This window comes from Acanthopagrus latus, chromosome 18 (genome assembly GCF_904848185.1).
Source record: "Acanthopagrus latus isolate v.2019 chromosome 18, fAcaLat1.1, whole genome shotgun sequence".
Taxonomy (NCBI): Eukaryota; Metazoa; Chordata; class Actinopteri; order Spariformes; family Sparidae; genus Acanthopagrus; species Acanthopagrus latus.
Window position 1 is genome coordinate 6,921,982 of NC_051056.1, and position 18,589 is coordinate 6,940,570.

The 18,589-nt window shown below is 41.1% G+C and overlaps 1 long non-coding RNA gene across 2 annotated transcripts; it reads right to left on the reverse strand.

Moving 5' to 3' along the window:
- Positions 1-86: 86 nt before the first annotated feature.
- Positions 87-10,761, reverse strand: LOC119008040. 2 transcript variants are annotated; one of them, XR_005071311.1, is made up of 5 exons: positions 10,516-10,761; positions 8,840-8,928; positions 3,728-3,777; positions 1,964-1,999; positions 87-1,337 (listed from the first exon to the last, which is right to left on the reverse strand). It is a non-coding gene; the product is annotated as an uncharacterized LOC119008040 (long non-coding RNA). The 2 variants fall into 2 exon arrangements; XR_005071310.1 differs by having other exon boundaries at positions 8,840-8,931.
- Positions 10,762-18,589: the final 7,828 nt, after the last annotated feature.

Consider the following 18,589-nt stretch of genomic DNA (forward strand, 5'->3'; position numbering starts at 1 on the left):
TTAACAGGTGGCAATTTACTTCAAAAGAGTACTTTTGCTTTTGATACTGGAAGTGCATATAACTGCAATAACTGACAATACATACAAATATTTATTTGAATGTTTATTCAACAGTGAACCGTAATCATACATTTTACACAGAATATAGACATTGCTGCCCCTCAGCGGTGAGGATGGGGGAAGGGAACCCATTTAAACCGTCTGATCATATGACATATGGCTTTGAGAAATCAATGATTAGTTTCTATTGTTTCAAAACTGTAAATCAGTCAGTGAATCAATATTGATGATAACCTAGAACATTATTGCACAACCACATTTACTTTTGGTATAATATTGTGCATGGAATTGCTGATAGGCCCCGCCCCCAAGAACAGTATTTCCAGGAATCCCCCTTTTCTGATAGGTCAAGGGATTCCTGGGAAAACTGGACCCTAGGAGAGAGGATAAGAATGATGGAATCTGCCCGTCATCACATCAACACCAATAGCTCACATTCTTGACAAGCAGAGGTTTAGCTGTGGTTTTCATACAGCCCATAGGACATACTTCCCCATAAGAACTCTTAAAAAGGTAATTTCTCTATTTTTCTCAGACTCATCTGGTGATACCAATCCAAACACCTAAATCCTGAGATAAGGCACATGGGGTTATGTGATTGATTACAGGTGGTAAACTTAATTTATCTAAATTTGTATTTAAATATTTGATAGCATGCATTTCAAAGAAATTGATATGTTCCATTCATGATCTATACTAGCTTATATTTTGAAGGGTTGCAGGCGACAGGATTTTATCCCAGTTGATACTGGCGGTGAGGCAGGGCACATACTGTACAGATTACCAGTTCAGTACAAGGCTGAAACATAAAGACAAGACAACCATTCACAGGCATTTAACACAACCTGGATACCATGATAAAAGCCACAGATGCACAGGGACAGCATGCCCGCTGACACAGAAAGGCCCTAGCCAGGGTTCGAACCAAGAACCCTCCTACTGTGAGGCTGCCATACTAACCACGGCACCACCAGAGCGGTTTCTCTGGAGAGAAAATAATTGATGATAAGTGAAACAACTTCCCTACAAATGGAAAACCTGAACGGTCCGTTCTCATCTAAAATCTTGGCTGACTGATCCTCTCTAAATGTCTGTAAGCACAGTCTCCTTCTGCGTCATGGCCCTTTGTTTCGTATCATTCTCCCCTGCCGGATGCTGCTGCCTGGCTCAGGCTGGGAATTCTGTCCTTCGTCCCGAGCTACAGTGCTTCATCTCAGACTACCAACTGACCAGAGATGCAGCACTGCACCATGGGCCGCAGGGATGGACGTGGAAGTCTGAAGAAAAAAAACGTCAGTTTGGACTGCTGCACGGATTTCCACTGTGATTTGTAACATGTATATCATATAAGCAGTCTTCATAGTTGAATTAGAAACATCATACAAAGCCAAAACCACAGAGGCCTTTCTGACGTGAATCGTTATGAAGTACGCTCAGAGTTCAAGCTAGCATCACATGCCTTATGAGGAGCATATTGTACAAACTTGAAACAAGAAAACAAATTCATTAAACCTGAATAAAACATGCACACTGACTCATCAGACTGGCACACAAAACATTGCCAGCTTCACCCAATAGAAAAGGAGATGTCATGAAGAGTGTGTGTCTGTGTGTGTGTGTGTGTGTGTGTGTGTGTGTGTGTGTGTGTGTGTGAGTGTGAGAGAGAGAGAGAGAGAGAGAGAGAGAGAGAGAGTGTGTGAGAGTGAGAGATGAAGAACATGGTAACATTCCTTGTCGGGTGAGGATAAACAGGAAATTACTTAAAACCCCAGTAGACCTACATAATACCAACTTCCTGTCATGCTGCTCCCTCTTACACACACATGCACACACACACACACACACACACACACACACACACACACACACACACACACACACACACAATGTGTATGATACTCACCTCTCTAACTTCATGTTCCTTCTGACATCTGAAACTCTGAAATACAACACAAATACTTAACTTTACTTATTAAAAGAGAGACAGTGCACACACACATGAAATGTCTGCTTGTCCTTTATTATACAGCCCTTATGTTTGATTATAGGGGGTAATTGTATAATTACCCCTGTTGTCATAACGACACAGGTCAGGACAGTTCTAAAGAAAGGTGCTCCTCGCTGCAGTGACCATTAATGATAAATCATGACTAGTTAATGAGCCAGAAGGCTAAACAACAGGACTAAGGGGTGTCTACTTAGCTGATAATGGAAGAACTGCAATTACATAGCCCTAGCAACCCACTTGAAAACCAGTTAAGTCATCAACCCTCAAGTGGCTCTAATGACTCTGAATCTCAGAGATCACACGGGGCCTTAATGACTCTGTAAGGACACTCCATTCCAGAGTTTAAACGCCTGCAGCTCCCCTCAAATTTGTTAGAGCTGAAGAAGCCTTTTGGATGAGAGGTGAAACATCTTCAAGCAAGTGCAGTTGCCTACAGCACAGCACTTAGAACAACTGCATTTCATTTTCACATCTTTGAAACTAGTATTGATGCTCTCCTAACCTATTTGAAAGCTTTAGCAACAGTATCAAGACTATTTTTCCTGCACTAATTCAGACGAGTTGTTAAGATGTCATTTTTTTGTACGATATGTATATTCAATGACAGGGCATGATTAAATATAAGGTTGGTAAATAAATCTAGATGGATTTTCTTTGATATTATGTAGAAGATCTATTAACATCCCAGAAGCAATCAATAAATCAAATGTTTTGATAAAAGAAAAGGGAAAAGGAATGAAAGAAAGAAATCCAGAAACTGCTGCTGTTGCTGCCGACACACTCCTTTAGCAGCTAATGTTAGCATATAGCACATAGTCCCAGGCGTCCTGTCAGTCTGCAGTCAGACAGTGCACTCCCTGTTTCTTGGAAGGGTAGCTCTGAAGAAAAGGGGTGGATTTTTTTTTTTCTTTTTTTTTTACAGTTGGATGCTTTCAAAATTCAGCTTGCTTCTGCTCATTTCTACATCCCCAGCTTTAATAAGGTAGTGTTTAATCTACTTGGTAAAGTCTGTTAACCAGTACCAGCTGCTGGCTGTAGCATGCTGCCGCTTTGTGCCAGGAACCAAACAGGGCAAGAAACACTGGGCCCCATGAGTCAGAGGCTGTGTTCGGTCCCAGTGGCTTGTCTGGAGAGTGCTGACCAAACCAAACCTATATACAAATGCACATAAGTACTCCAGAGAGTCAAATTATCGCAGATGTGCCCGTTCGAGATAAAATAATCAATCCTACTCAAACTAAGTCTTTCAAATCAAGGATGCAATAATCAACTATTTTGTGAAAACAAAGAAGTCAAAGAAAGAAAAGAAGAAATTAGCTGTTCACTGACCATAACTGTGGCAGTATGGAATGTCATTTAAGTTAAGTTGTTCTCTGTAGAATTAATTTAATTAATTCATTAAAGAAATGTTTACAGTGGCATTGGGTTGGCTAGGTTAGGGGGTATTTTGGTGCATATGGGAGGTACTGGGAATTACTTTATAATATTATATATATGTGTGTGTATATGTGTGTGTATGTGTGTGTGTATGTATGTATGTATGTATGTGTATGTATGTGTGTGTGTAAATATATATATGTATATGTATACACATATATTATAGATATATCTTAAGTACAATAGAGTCAACACTCTGTAGCTGTACCCCCTTAAACCTACCGCAGACTGTTGGATCTCCATCCTTGATCACTATCTTCTAACAGCAACACCTGATAAGAGAACGTAGTGAACAATGATTACAATTTTCTCATGGACTTAATGTTCTCTGGGCACCAGCACTGACTTTCAAACAGTTACTTATTTATATCACTGACATTCTTGATAGATCAACGACAGTAAGAAGACATAGAGAGACATATATAGACAGAGGGAAGGAACGAGAAGCTGGGTGTTTTCCAGACATGCTCTGACTCGACTTGGCTGGAAGCTCCCAGTCTGCCCATATAAGGCTTGAGCCAGCCTTTTATTTTGGGAATCATGGAAAATGGGATTGCAGCTTTGGATAAACACCCCCTCCAACCCCCAGCCCTACCTCCTCCTTAAAGCAAGCTACATGCATTCCCTTTTCTAGTCACAGTGGGAAGAGACTCACTTAAAAGGCAGCAGAGGGAGACAAGGCCTCTACTTAACTCAGTGCTGCTTTGGGCTCAACAAGTCCATATTAAGAAGAAAGACATGCTGTTTCTCTTTCTATGAGTGCGTATGTGCGTGCATGTGTGTGTGAGTTGGGTGAAGGGTGAAGATTGCTGCGCTAAAAAGATACACTAGGAATCCCTGCTCCATGGTGCTCCATCCTGTTTCTTAGTTTCACACCACAGACAGGACGTTCCATTTCTTTGCCCGTACAGTCGTCACGATTTTCATCGTCAGGCTTGATTCAAATTGTGTTGTATTTAACTGGTTCAAACAAAAGCCAAGGAGGTTTCATTACAGAGTAAAAAGCGTGACGAAGTTATGGCAGGATGAAGATTTAACCAGCGTCTAGTCTGTATATGTAAAGGACTAATTCAACATTTTGGGAAATGTGCTCTTTTCTTTCTTTCTGGGAGCTTATATGACATGTCTGTGTTTTAAGAAGTGAGCTAAAACACCACCAACACTTCTAAAGCTTCTCCAGATGTCTGTATCTTCTATGCAGCTTGTTCGTCTGCAGCATGTTTCCAGATCAGTTCTCTCATCTCATTTCAGTCATTATTTGGGAAGAGCTCAGTTAATTGTCCCTATTCGCTCAGGACAATCCACTGGATTAAAAAAAAAAAAAGTAACATACTGAAGTAATAAGCTGTGGTAAATTCCTTGCTGGGCAGATTAAACATGGAAATCTGAAACAATTCTACAAGAAAAATCTGGTAATTAAAGCAGCAGATCTTTTATGTATTTGTAAAAATAATGGGTTACACTTTAGGTATAATAAAATGTATCCCTTATCCACAAAGACTGACCTGGAGTTTGACAGCCTGACCAGAGAGACAGTATTCAAAGAAATCCAACCATACTGTTCAAACTTGACTAAGATGAGCAAGTAGGCCTGCTTGCACTTACTGTTTTCCCATAGAACAATCACTCTCATTTGCCAATCTGTTCCAATTTTTGGATCACTCAAGAAGGTAAACTTAAAATCTTTTTCTGCTCCTATCCAAAGACAAAAACTTGGCTCAGGCAAGGCCTCAAGAGCTGACTGCAGCACTGGAACAAATCAGGGATTTATCTTGTCAGCTGGCGAGAGGTCCGAAATATCCAGCAGCTGCTGGCAGAATTAGACTTTCCTTTCTTTGGTAAAGATAATGAAACAGTATAATGCTACAAAGAATATAAAGTTACCTCAGGTAAAACAGAAATATGATTATTCTAAATTCCCATATGTTGCCTGGGTAGAGAGGGGTTCTTTTAAGGTGACAGCAAGACTGTATACAATTTGATTTTAGGCCCAGACAAGATACATTATAGTCACTGGAGTTTGAAATGGGAAAGAATTATATGAGACGACGAAGGAACGAGAGGATAAATGACACTGATGTCATGTCATCACCAATGTAATGTCATCTGCAGAATAATGCAATGAAATGTGAATACTGGGAACATTTGAACCCTTCACCTCCTCTAGAAAAATCAACATTCAATAGACAGATTTCGTCCTAGTATAGGGATCCTTATGAAAAGCAACTAATGGATCTGAGAATCTACCAAAGCTATATAATGTTTCCAGGCAGTGTCTGTTGTGCTGTGTGCTAAGAGGCCTTGCAGCAGCCTGACTGTCAGTGGTGTGAATGAGAAGCAACAAAGGTAAGACACACACACACACACACACACACACACACACACACACACACACACACACACACACACACTTTCTATGATCTGTTACAGTCATAGTTTCGTCTTTTTTGTTCCATTTTGACATTATGTATCAAAATGTAATTGTTACTGCTGCATTGCTCTGGATTGAAAGATATTCCATATTTTTTGACCTGCACAGTACATTACCTGAGAGACACCTTCAAAAGTATAACGGTACAGTTCAAGAAGACAAACAGCTATGGTGTGTGGATCTGGATGCGTGTCACCATAAATGAAATGCCCTATATATTATTGGGCAGTATTCTAGAACAATCAAAACCAGACCCCGAGGTGGTCTGTTGAGTAGGGATTCTTTGAAACTATGAAAACTGAACTGAATCCTGCTCATCCTGTCTGCTGTTAAACCGCAAATACGTCCTGCTATCTGCAGCTTTCCTTCAGTCCAGCTCCAGCTTCAGACGTGCTTCATTTACAGTTAAAGGTAGACACAGTATACAGACAAAATCTGATGATGAAAAGGGGAGTCAGAGGAGCCACATACTGACTGATGACTGACTACTTTGAGTTCATTTCCATCCTGATCTTTTCACATTTCTAACTGTCCTTTGGGAACGCATGCACAATTCCATTCCAATAAAGCCTAGTGAATTAAATTGCCAAAATAATAGTTAAACCAAACATTTCAGCACTTCACAGTCCCAGTTTTACTGCAGGCTACCAGCTCTGAGGGGAAATGTGTCTGTATGGCTACACATGCGAGTGTGTTTAGACAGGATTGTTAACAGTCCGAGCCATCTCTCTCCTGTTGAGCCGAACATTGCCTAATATGGATTTCTTTCTCCTTCCCCTTGGCTCTGTAAATCACACACAGGAAGCCTTGAGTCTACTTTACTGTCTGTCACACTAAATGTCTCTCTAGGACTTACAGACAGACGGAGGGAGAGAGAAGGAGAGAGAATGAGAGAGCAAGAGAGGGAGAGACACCTGTGTGATATGAAATTTGTATTTTTTTCACTTCAAGTTAAACAGAGTCAGATTACTACTATGGTGACTGAAGAGCTAAACACAATGTCAGAGTATAGAAAGAAGATCTAAACACAAACTGGCCAAGTACAACACATAAAAGTCACTGTAAAAGTGGGTCTTCAAATCAATTACCAAAGATGGTAATACTTAACTGAGCACTGAGTCACAGCCTGATCAGAGCCACAGGAGCTTGTTGGTGGTGCAGTAAAGACCTTAAGGGTTGTTACAGGGGTTTTAGAGGGTGTTGAAAGAATTTGGTGCTGTATGCAAAAGCAACCTTGGAGTAGTATAATCAGCCTCGGGCAAAGATCCACAACCTGCAGGGTCTTATGGTAAGAAATATCTAAGAAAAGGAAAAAGTGGCTTTACTGCTCTTGAAGAGCCTTTTGCATTAGGTCCCTCATTAGCAGACAGATCACATAGGCCAGTAAGGTAATACACCTTACAACACAAAGCCACAGCAGCATTTGTGATCTTTACTGTGATGGACTACCTAACCAAAAAGAGTTTCTGTGAGCTGATTTTCTCAAAGCGGTGAAAATCAATGTATTTATGCAACACATTGTATGATAAATTGGCAGTAAAAATCAAGTAACTTTTGAAAATGTACTTCAATCTACTAACCTACAGAAGTTGGCCAGAACTTAGTTGGAAATCTAATATTCACCAACTCACCTGAGTTTAGTGGCCTGCTGAAGGGAAGTTAAAGATAAAACTAGCTGAAAATGACAATGGCATGTCAAGCAGACATTCGGCAGAATACAATTGGAAGTTTCCTGGAAGTGTAAATGTATCAGAAAATAGCAGAGGAGCGCGGGCTGAAAGCAGGTGTAGACGACCACAGATGATGTCTGAATTTCAGATTAAGCTGAAATATAAATTAAGTGTCAGTTCTGCCTAGAGTGAAATCAGAAAGCTCATAGTGACACTGGGCACCTCAGTCAGTCATTCCAGACAAGAGAACGACTGTTCAAGGTGGAGATTTCATTCTCATATAAAGAGGAACAGTTAAATGAATAACAGGAACAGTGGCATGTTCTGAAAGGGCACTGCAATAGTTTGGTGAAGCGGAAGATTATCTGTTCCTCAAGACAGCCCAACGATGAATATCCAAAATACTTTTCGTGTGGATTCTGTTTTAGAGGAGGTCGGTTCCTCTGTGTCTTTCTCTCTTTTCCTACATTCTGCTCCTTTCCACTTCTCTTACCTTCCATATGCCTCTCCTCCTCTATCCCCCCCCACCCCCCCACCCCCCCCCCCCACTCCCTCCTCCCTCTGTGAAATTGACCCTGGGAATCATGGTCTTTTGGTCCCAGAGGAGAACTATGTGTGTGTGTGTGTTTGTGTGTGTGTGTGTGTGTGTGTGTGTGTGTGTGTGTGTGTGTGTGTGTGTGTGTGTGTGTGTGTGTGTGTGTGTGTGTGTGTGTGTGTGTGTCTGTAAGGGGTTATGTGAAAGTCCCCCTAACCCAGTGCCCTTAAGACTTTTGACTGCTCAACAAATAAATACAGCATTTCCTCCTCTCCTCCCTCCATACAATTTCTCATGTCCAAAACTTTCCACTACAAGTCAGCACACATAAACAAAAAGAAAAAAACATTCTTTCTCTCACCATTGTATAGTCCTATTTGAATAATAATAATAAAAAAAAATATTTGGGGTATTTCAATTTCTGTGGGGACCAATTCACAATTTGAAGGTTAAGACTTGGTTAAAAAGGTTCAAGTTCAATGTTATTATGGTTATTGTAATGTTTGGGGTTAGGCATTTAGTTGGGATGGTTAAGCTTAGGGTTAGCAGTTAGGGAATGCACTGTGTGTGTGTGTGTGTGTGTGTGTGTGTGTGTGTGTGTGTGTGTGTGTGTGTGTGTGTGTGTGCGTGTGTGTGTGTGTGTGTGTGTGTGTGTGTGTGTGTGTGTGTGTGTGTGTGTGTGTGCATGATCTTCCTACCTTGTCTGTTTCTTCCACACCTCTAGATTCTCTTCTTGGGTTAACTTCCGCTGCTTATTGTACACGCTGTCCCGGTCACTGATGCTGGTCTACTGTGTGAGATAAGATGCTGTGTGAGAGTGATGTCAGCCATACTTCAGTAGGGTTTCCCATCAGATTGTTCCTCTGTTTTTGACCATTTAAGGAGAACACTGCACCCCACTCTCCCCAAGGATCCTCCTCCTTCCAAGTGAGGTGAATTTGGAAACTCTAAATCAGTGGCCAGAACACAAGTCCATTCCAGGCTGGTTCAGTAAGAATAAATGAAAATGGCATTTTTCTGTAACTCTTAAATGAGTGAACCAGACTGCTGCACAGTTACAGTCCTGTTTACAACCCAGGATCCACAGAGTTGGGACGAGGTGTGAAACGTAAATTAAAACAGAACATAGTCATTTGCAAACAAACAGGTTTATAAAGTTCTCTTGGCCTTATGTGGAGTTTTTATTTTATTTTATTTTTTCATATTTTAACATTGTGTAGTTCTCAAAGAGGTGAACCTCACCCCATCCTCTTAAGTCAATGACTGAGCCTTTAAAGCTTGCCTCTCGAACGACGATACTATCACCTGTCATCAGTGAATCGGTTTTACAGGTGGAATGTTCCAAACAGGTGTTTTTAGAGCATTCTACAGTTTGAAGTTACCTCTGGCCAAACGTTTTTTTAAACTTGTAGCTGCCGTCAAATTCACAATTCAATCAATCAATCAAATTCTGTTTTATTTACATTTTACACAGAATTCCAACTTTTCTGGATTCGGGGCAGTGCGTTCTGAACAAGCACCGTGGCAGCTTATTTGAGTCAGTAACACCCTTCATGACCTCCAAACATTTTATCAAAGTATACCATAATTTATTCTGACCCTCGACATTTCTTTTGACTTGCTCTCAATCTCTTGCGGTCCACAAAAGATTGCACTGACTTTATCTCTAGGCCCCGTGCACACTGTGTGAAAACAACAATCCTACACAACTTGCATGTGCACTGCATGATACAGTGTGCCAGGTGGGTTTAGTAAGAATACTGATTATACTTGTCAGACTGTGAGATGTATGTTTTGAGGCATGTCAACTTATGTAATGAATGTTAAAATAAACAAGCTGAGACAAGTCATTACCTTTCTTCATCTGTATAAAAAATGGCATATAGCATAGATATGTACACTCTGGTGTTGTAATAACATGTATATGTCTATACACACTTACAATGTTGGTACTGGCCAAAACATCACATCTTCACTTCATGCGATAATGCAAGTGGCTGTCTTTTACAGAGGTCAAATTGTGAGAGTTTGTCCTGATTTACTGACAGTGTTGAATTTGAAATGTCGCCATCAGTGGACAAATCTGACAGTGAGTTATGGGTACGGTGTTTTTGAGTGACGCCACAAGGTTTCACTGGTCGTGATTGTTAACTTTCATCAAGGACAAGTCAAAATCACACGATGCAGAGAGCCTCCAGTGGACATGGAGATGGGATTTCTGGGTGTTGAAACGCTGTGCAGCCTTTTCTCTTTTTAAATGGATTGTCAAAGCTCTCACTTAACCCAAGCCTTATACATTATAAGATAATGAATGTGTACATGATTTTAGGCAGAGTGATTAAAATGTCCAAAAGAACTAGTGACGTGATCGTACCTTACTGAGTCTTCTGCTTCAGGTCAGCTGAGGTCCTGTGTGGAGCTGTCATCTGCAGCAGCTGGCAGGCTTCACTGCTGGATTGTGAGGTCTCCGCTGCCGGTCATCTCCTTGTTGAGAGCAGGTTTACCAACGACATCTTTTAAAAAGCCAAAAAAATATATATATATAAACTTTCTTTAAAACCTTCACTATTTTCACAGTTCCCTAAGGTACAAACCAGTCTAAGAAATGATGCTTCATCAGTGTGGGACACCGTCTGCTCTCTGTGTGTGTTTCTCTTATAAGGCAGATGAACTGCCAAGCCATGCGTTCCACTGTTACCTTTTATGGTTACTGGGGGCGGGCTCTCCGCCAGGGAATGCCCCCACTAAACATGAGTGATGTCAGAGGAACCAAGAAGTCTCAACCAGTGACCTGTTGAGTCTGTCTGGGAAAGATGAATGGACAGGAGAGACAGAGGGGTAAACAGAGAAGAGGAGGGGAGTCGAGTCAGGAGTGGAGGAGGAGGAGGAGGAGAAGTAAAAGGAGACAGAAGCTGTGAAACAAAGGGGATGTGAAGGGAGGAGGGGAGGGTGCAGAGAAAGAGGACGAAAGACAGGAAGAGAAGAGGATAAAGTCAGAAGAGACTAGATGTTGAACAGAAAGGGAAACAAAGAAGAGTGTGGGGGGGGCAGTGTTGGGTAATGTTACTTTTAAATGTTAAAAGTCTCCTGCCCCTAAGATGTTCCAACAACTAATTATGAATACTTATGGATGAATTTGTCATCTGCTGTATGACCCTTAAAAAATGTTTTTCTATAGATTTATATACAATTTTTCTTTCTCTGCAAAACAGTCAGGCTCAGGTGAGACTGAGGATTGATGTTGCCGGACTGCATTGCCCACAGCAACCCAATTTTCAGTCAGAACAATGGAATAAATTGACATGGACTGTCCCCCTTCTTCCTGCTTCTTTATATTAGAAATACTCTTGTTGTCAAGTGTGTCTTTCAGTCGACAGCACAAGGAAGGAGAGACGAGGAGAGAGAGAGAGAGGAAGGGAGGAAGATGCAGAGAAAAAGAAAGTGAAGAACCGGATGGGACAGTGGACCAGTAGATAGATTGTTATGGTGCAAACATGTTATTAACTGTTCAGCTGAGCAAAACACAACATTTCATCCACAATAGGTCTGATCCTTGGATCACCCCTCTGTCACACCGTCACTCTTCCCCACGGTCTGTATTTTGACAATGGTGGGGAACGGGAGACAGTCTGGGTAGATTCACTTACTACTTTCCTCTTGGTCACAGTACTTCTGATCATATGATTACAGACCTTGACCCTTTCTTTCTCATCTCATTCACTGTCAAACCGCAAACCCCTCTGTCAGCCGAATGACCCTGTTTATTAAAAGATCGGACATTAAAATAGCACAGACAACCCTGTAAGCTCTGCAATAGAAATAAATTGAATAGACAAACTGCAAAGCAAGGCATGGAAATTTTATTTGTTTATACAATTTGGAAAGAGGTTTTACAGGGGACATTCATAGACAATGAAAATTGCATTTAAAATACATTAAAAACAAGTAGGAATACACCAAGAAACAAAACATTAAAGCAAGTTAAAAGGAAAACTTGTTAAAATAGAATAGATTTAAAAGAGACAAGACTGCAGCTTAGCGTCTAAATATTGCTTCAATAAAAGGCAGCAGCAAACAAAAAGGTCTTCAGCCTTGATTTAAAAGAGAGTTTAAGAGAGTTGGAGTGGACCTGCAGTTTTCTGGAAGTTTGGTCCAGATATGAGGTGCATAACAACCATGTTTAGTTTTGAATCAAGGGACTGACAGCAGATCTGTTTTCAACACTGCTGATTAAAGCTGAGCAGAAACTTCTAGTTGTTCTTCCTTACTTCCAGAAAATGTATTAAAATATTATTTCACTCAATGCATCTACTCATGCCCATTGTGTGAACTGGATTTGGCCCCAGTAAGCCCCGCAGCCCCTCAGGGGGAAACGGCAACATCCCGCGACCCTCACGGATAAGCGGAAAGAAAACGAAAATGAAACGAAGCATCCTCTAAGTGTTTGTTTGGGATTGTAGTCCCCTGGTGATATGTTTATGTCAACTTGTGTGTCTTCTGCATAAGTATGGTAACATATTTTGTTGTTGTCCATCATCTGAGCCAGAGGGAGCTTGTAAATGTTGAATGGCAAAGGACCCAGAATTCAGCCCTGTGGTACACCGTACACATCATCTGCTCAGATGTGTCATTACCTATACACACAAAGTAACCTCTATCATTAAGAAAGGATTTAAACCAATTTAATGCTGCACCAGAGAGTCCCAGTCCAGTAGGTCCAGTAGTATATTGTGGTTAGCCGCGTCAAACGCGGCACTGAGGTCCAGTAATACTAAGACTGAAATTTTGCCACTGTCTATGTTGAAATAAATGTCATTTGAGGACCTTGACGAGAGCGGCCTCATTGCTGTGACGGCGTCGAAATCCTAATTGGAAGACATCAAAACAGCCATTTATTATTAGAAAAACTGTTCCACTGATGAAAAAGCTTTTCAAAGGTTTTATTTGAAATTGGAAGGATCGATGTGGGCAGATAATTATTCATTACTGATGAATCACTGAACCCTGTGTTATTATTGGAAAACACACTCACATATGTTTAAACCCATGGCCTCCACATCTAGTTCAAGAGACCCTAAGTAGGGAATCAGCAAAGAGTTTGCTCGATCAACTTGAGCCAGTGTGCTGTGGGGAACACATCTTCTCTTTCCCTCATATGTGCTGTCTGAAGAAAGACTCAGAAATGGTGCTAACCTGGTTCCATGTGTCCAACAGGAATTTAACTTGCTCTGCTCCGACAGACTGCTTCTCCTGTGAGATATCAGAACACTGGCCATCTCCCCTGATACTGTCACATGCTACCTTCCAGCTCTTAGCCACCTTAGTGTTACATGACTTGTCTTCAAGGGACCAGGCAATGACCTCTTCGCTGATGAGTGGACTGGGTGCAGGTGGGTGAGCCACAGGAGCTCCCAGCACCCAAGGATGCCACACCCAGCCTCTGCAGCAGACTCAGACACACATAATATCATGGAGTCCATAACCACGTCAAAAACACTCACACTGAAAAATGCTCAGCCTCAATAAAGTACTAGTCAGCTTTTATTGATACAGGGCATGTTTCAGTTTCAGTTTTGTGGGAAGCTCTGAAGGTAGTAATGAGAGGTTGTGTCACATCATATGAAGCCACACAAAAAAACTATAAGAGACGTAGGTAATCTGAAATAGATCAGCAGCTGGCTTTGCTTGACAAACATTATAGAGAGGGACCATCTCCTCCTGCAATCACAGAATTAATAAATTTGAAACATGAATAAAACAGTATCGCAGCAAATTAGCACTTCACTTCTGAAGGTGAGACACAAACAGTTTGAGCTGGGAGCTGCTCTCCTGTCAGCTGAGAGCTGCACAAGCCAACAGGGCTATTCATAAAATGAAGCCACTTCTGAGCTCTACTAGTACAGACTGGGTTAAACAAATGATTGCTTCAAGAAATATAGTGAAAGGTTGTATACATCCCAATGTCCTGCAACAGAAGGTGATATTTTTCAAAAATTTCCCTCACTTCCACTTCCTAAACTAGGTTCCAATGGACAAAAGGAGCTTAAGGCTGAAATTTCATTTCATCCCATCTGATTGTTTAAGCATGTTTCTGCTGATGACATCATACAGTTCCTGCAGAGCATTTTTGGAGTTTGCATCTGGGGGAATGTACACAGCAACAGTTACAACACTGATGAATTCTATATGGTTGATGTCTTGGCATCAGAAATTCAACATCTAGTGAAAACAGTTCATCTACTTTAACTGCATTTGAGTGCCAAGTATTATACCATTATACTAGCCACTGCATCAGCATGCGGCGTTGAACTGGCGTACGCGGGGCTCCGTAAATCTGACTAAATGATTGTTTATGCATGTTTCCTGTTTTGTGTGTACATAGATTTCTACACCTTAATAGAACATAATCTATACACAGATTTTCACTCCCTTGAATGAATAGCACCTGGCATTTTCCTCTCTGAGACAGCACGTGTTCACACCACCCAGAAAACAATGCATACAGTGAGTCAATGAAAATCTGGAAGTGACTTGCTTTAGTGATTTATTTGATTGCGTCATGGAAGGCAAGTTCCAGCTTGTGGTTCATGCAGTCACCCGGTCAGTCTTTCTCTCTCTCGCACCAGTGTACCCCCCTGTATCTTCCCATCATAACAGAGGCCCAATCCGCAGTAAATACAAGCAGCACAGCCTGCAAAATAGTCTAATTAGTTCTCTGTTGCAGACTGCCACCCTGGTTCCAGCTCTTTCTGGAATGAGATGCGGATGAAAACAAAGCAGGTTTTGTTGGATGTCGTTGTTCTCTCATCACTTAGGACGCTGAACTTATCCAGAGACTTGACAGTATATATAAGATTTAATGAGGCTGGACAAGTTGAGGGGCAATCTCATTTACAATTTTGTAAGTTGTCAGCAGCATCTTAAAGTCTGATCTGACTTGAATATGCAGTCAAGGACGTGCCGCTAGGATAGGTGAAATACGATCAAATGTTTTACCTCGAGGTAAGACTCTAACTGCAGCGTTCTGAACCACCTGAAGACTTTGTGGCAGAACCGACAAGCATTGCAACAAACAAGTCTGGATGAAACAAAGGCATGATTTAGGATTTATGCATCAGCCATGGACAGGAAGGACCTGATTTTAGCTATGTTGCATCAGGTAGTAAAATACAATCTTGAAAAAATATATATATATTTTATATGCTGATAAAAAGAAAGGTTTCGATAAAATGTAACTCCAAGATGAACAGTTAAACTTTGAGAAATAACACATTTGTCAAGACTAACTGTCACTTGATCAAACTTTTTTGTCATAAAGTCATATAAGCTGGGGCATCTGTACAGTATGTCTAAAGTATTAACCATTAAAAGTGTATATATTTACAGTCATCACTTTTTCCATAAATATATCTAATCATGTCATCTATTGTTTTACAGGCTAGAATTCGAGATCTACATTTAGAGGAATCACATCAGGTGCTGGAACTCTGCCTGAAACCTATTTCTTCATCGCTCTGTATTTCCTCCTTGTTTTGTGTTATCTCTATATCTTGTTTGAATAAAGTCTTGAAAATGGTAAATGCATGCTTTACACTTCCAGCATAAACAACCAACCCTTTACACTTCTTACACTTTACGTGAAGCACTGTTAATAAAGTGAATTAAGTAAGACTCTTGTTTATTTAAATTTTTGGAACACATGTATATAGTCTTGATTGGATGAAGTTATTATAGCCCTGTTGCTGTCAGAGACCATGGATTTTTTTTTTCCCTTTTTTCGCCCAAATCTTTTGACATTTTGATTGCTGTCTGGATTTACAGAGATTTTATACAAATATCATAAAAAATGTTTCTGAGCAGAATTACTAACCCCAGCTTTAATGGTGGGAAAATATTTGGTTTCAGCCATGTTCCACATAGGCCAACCATGTCCAGATTTAGCATGAGCTACAGTGTTGCTGTAGCTGGCGGTTTGGCTTGTCTCCCCATTTTTCTCCCTGCATGATGCTAGCCCCTTAAGATTATCCTCTATGTCTGAAGCTCTGGCTCCAGGTAAACAGCAAACAGTGGCTGGTAATGCTGAGCTGACACTAGAATTTTGTTTTTAACATATCGCTAGCATAGAGGGTTTATCCCTGTGACACACAACAGTTGTGTATACATATATATATATATATATATACACACACACACACACACACACACACACACACACACACACACACACACACACACACCTTGGGTGTCAGTGTCCAGAGTACATCAGGAAGATGACCTTAAGTGATGAACTGCTAAGTGAATATCCCAGGCAGCAGACACTCTGTGAGGAGAAGGAAGACCAGCAGGAAACATAGAAGTGCACAGACACAGAAGTGGCTGATATTGAGAAATCCTACCACTGGCTGGAAAAAGCTGGACTGAAAGACAGCACAGAGGCACTGATCATGGCAGCACAGGAACAAGCACTCAGCACAAGATCGATTGAGACGGGGTCTACCACCCCAGATGCAGGCTGTGCAAAGATGACCCTGAGGCAATCCAGAGCATAACAGCAGGTTGGAAGATGCAGGCAGGCAGGGGGTACATAGGTGTGCCTTAACCAAGCGGCTGGCACAGAGTACAGGAACACCTGTTTCGAGTACGGACTGGAAGTCCATAGGTCAAAATGGGAGACACCCCCTAATGTGGTGGAGAATGACCAAGCCAAGATCCTGCGGGACTTCAAGATGCAGGTGGACAAACTGGTGATAGCACATCCACTGGACATACTGTAGATGCGGTGCAAACATCTGAGGAAGGCAGTGGTGACAGATCAGCATCCCGGGAAACAGCAGCGCCTGGAAGAAGAAACACGAGAAGCTCGAGAAACACCAAGGGCTGAAAGAAGAGCCGGAGAAGATGTGGAGAGTGAAGGCAACACATATACTACATCATCTGGTATACACCGTCTTTAAGATTCAATTCTCATCTCTGTAGTTGATCCAATTCTGTCCAACATGTAAACTGTTGCTAATGTGCTGCCACTGTCTCGCCCAGGACTCTCCCATACCAGAGATTATTTTATATTGTTGGTATAATCACAGGTGATTAATATGGCTACGGATTCATGTCACAGCCACATTTTAAAGACTAAAACGAGTCAAAATAGCACTCAGCCGTCAAACAGAATACTGTGACCAAGCAATATTTCTGAATATCAATAATACAGTTTCTTTTCCCTCACTAAAGCACATGCATTACTAAGATATGTGTGTGAGAGAAGGGGGGTCAGGTATGAACCAGCTTCAAACTCTCCTCTCTGTTCAGTCTCCTATGTCTTAATAAGGTAATGTTTGGAGATGGTTCAGTGTTTATAGCAGCTGACAAGACTGGGCTATTACAGGGATGGCAACCGAGCACTGACACAGCCCCACACATTCACTCTTTTTTTACTTACATTAGCTTTATTAAATGGACAGTGAAATTACTCCACATCAGGACTGAGACAGAGACTGAGACTTTACTCCATATGGCTGTCACACTGCATGCAAAGTACAAGACTAAAGATGTCTGAGCCATGTTAAAAGCAGACAGCAACATTTGAAGGGACCTTCTGGCACTGAACTGTGTCTTCCAGGCAGAGCTTCGTTTGTGGCTCTTAGCTGGTCCCAGCCACCTCCAGCAGCGGAGTGTACTGGTGTAGAATCCTCTCTGGAGCCAACATATCCACCACGACTGGACATTCTTTAAAATGTGTGGTTTCAATAACAGAAAATGTTAAGACACCTGCATCTATATGGTGTCAGTTATTTAAATGGTTGGTGAATTAAACTGTATCATGTTGTCGCACACTTCGTTTAAATTTAGTGCTCAGTATTTTGTTAAAATACACCAAATCTCTACAGAGGACTGAAAATAGATGAAAAGGCTCAATTCATTATTTGATATATTATTAATTGCACCTAAATCAAATTAAAATATTTCTCTGTATTCATTTAAATTTGTAATCACCAATTTATTTACTTGCCCATTTAATGGTAATGTCTTCACCTTGTTAGTGTCTGTGTGTGTGTGTGTGTGTGTGTGTGTGTGTGTGTGTGTGTGTGTGTGTGTCACCATGGTACAATAAGGTCTTGCAGTCAGCCAGTGAAGAAGGAACTCGTGCAGAAGGGGTTTTGATTTGGTTTCTCTCTGTCCGCCTGTTGACAGATTTTTTAACCGAAGTAAGACAGACTTTTTTAGCAAGTAGAACAAGTAGAAACCTCCTTCAAATAATGACATTAAAATAAAAAATAATTATTCTGCAAGAGTAGTATGAAGGGTCTTTTTGATAAAACAGTGGAGGACAACGCTGTGTGCTCCCATAGGTGCTCTACATTGACTCGACTCAATTTACATCATCCTCTTAAATCATCTTTCCAAAGCTAAGGTGCAACATGCCGCATGATGATTATTGAGACCTTATTTCA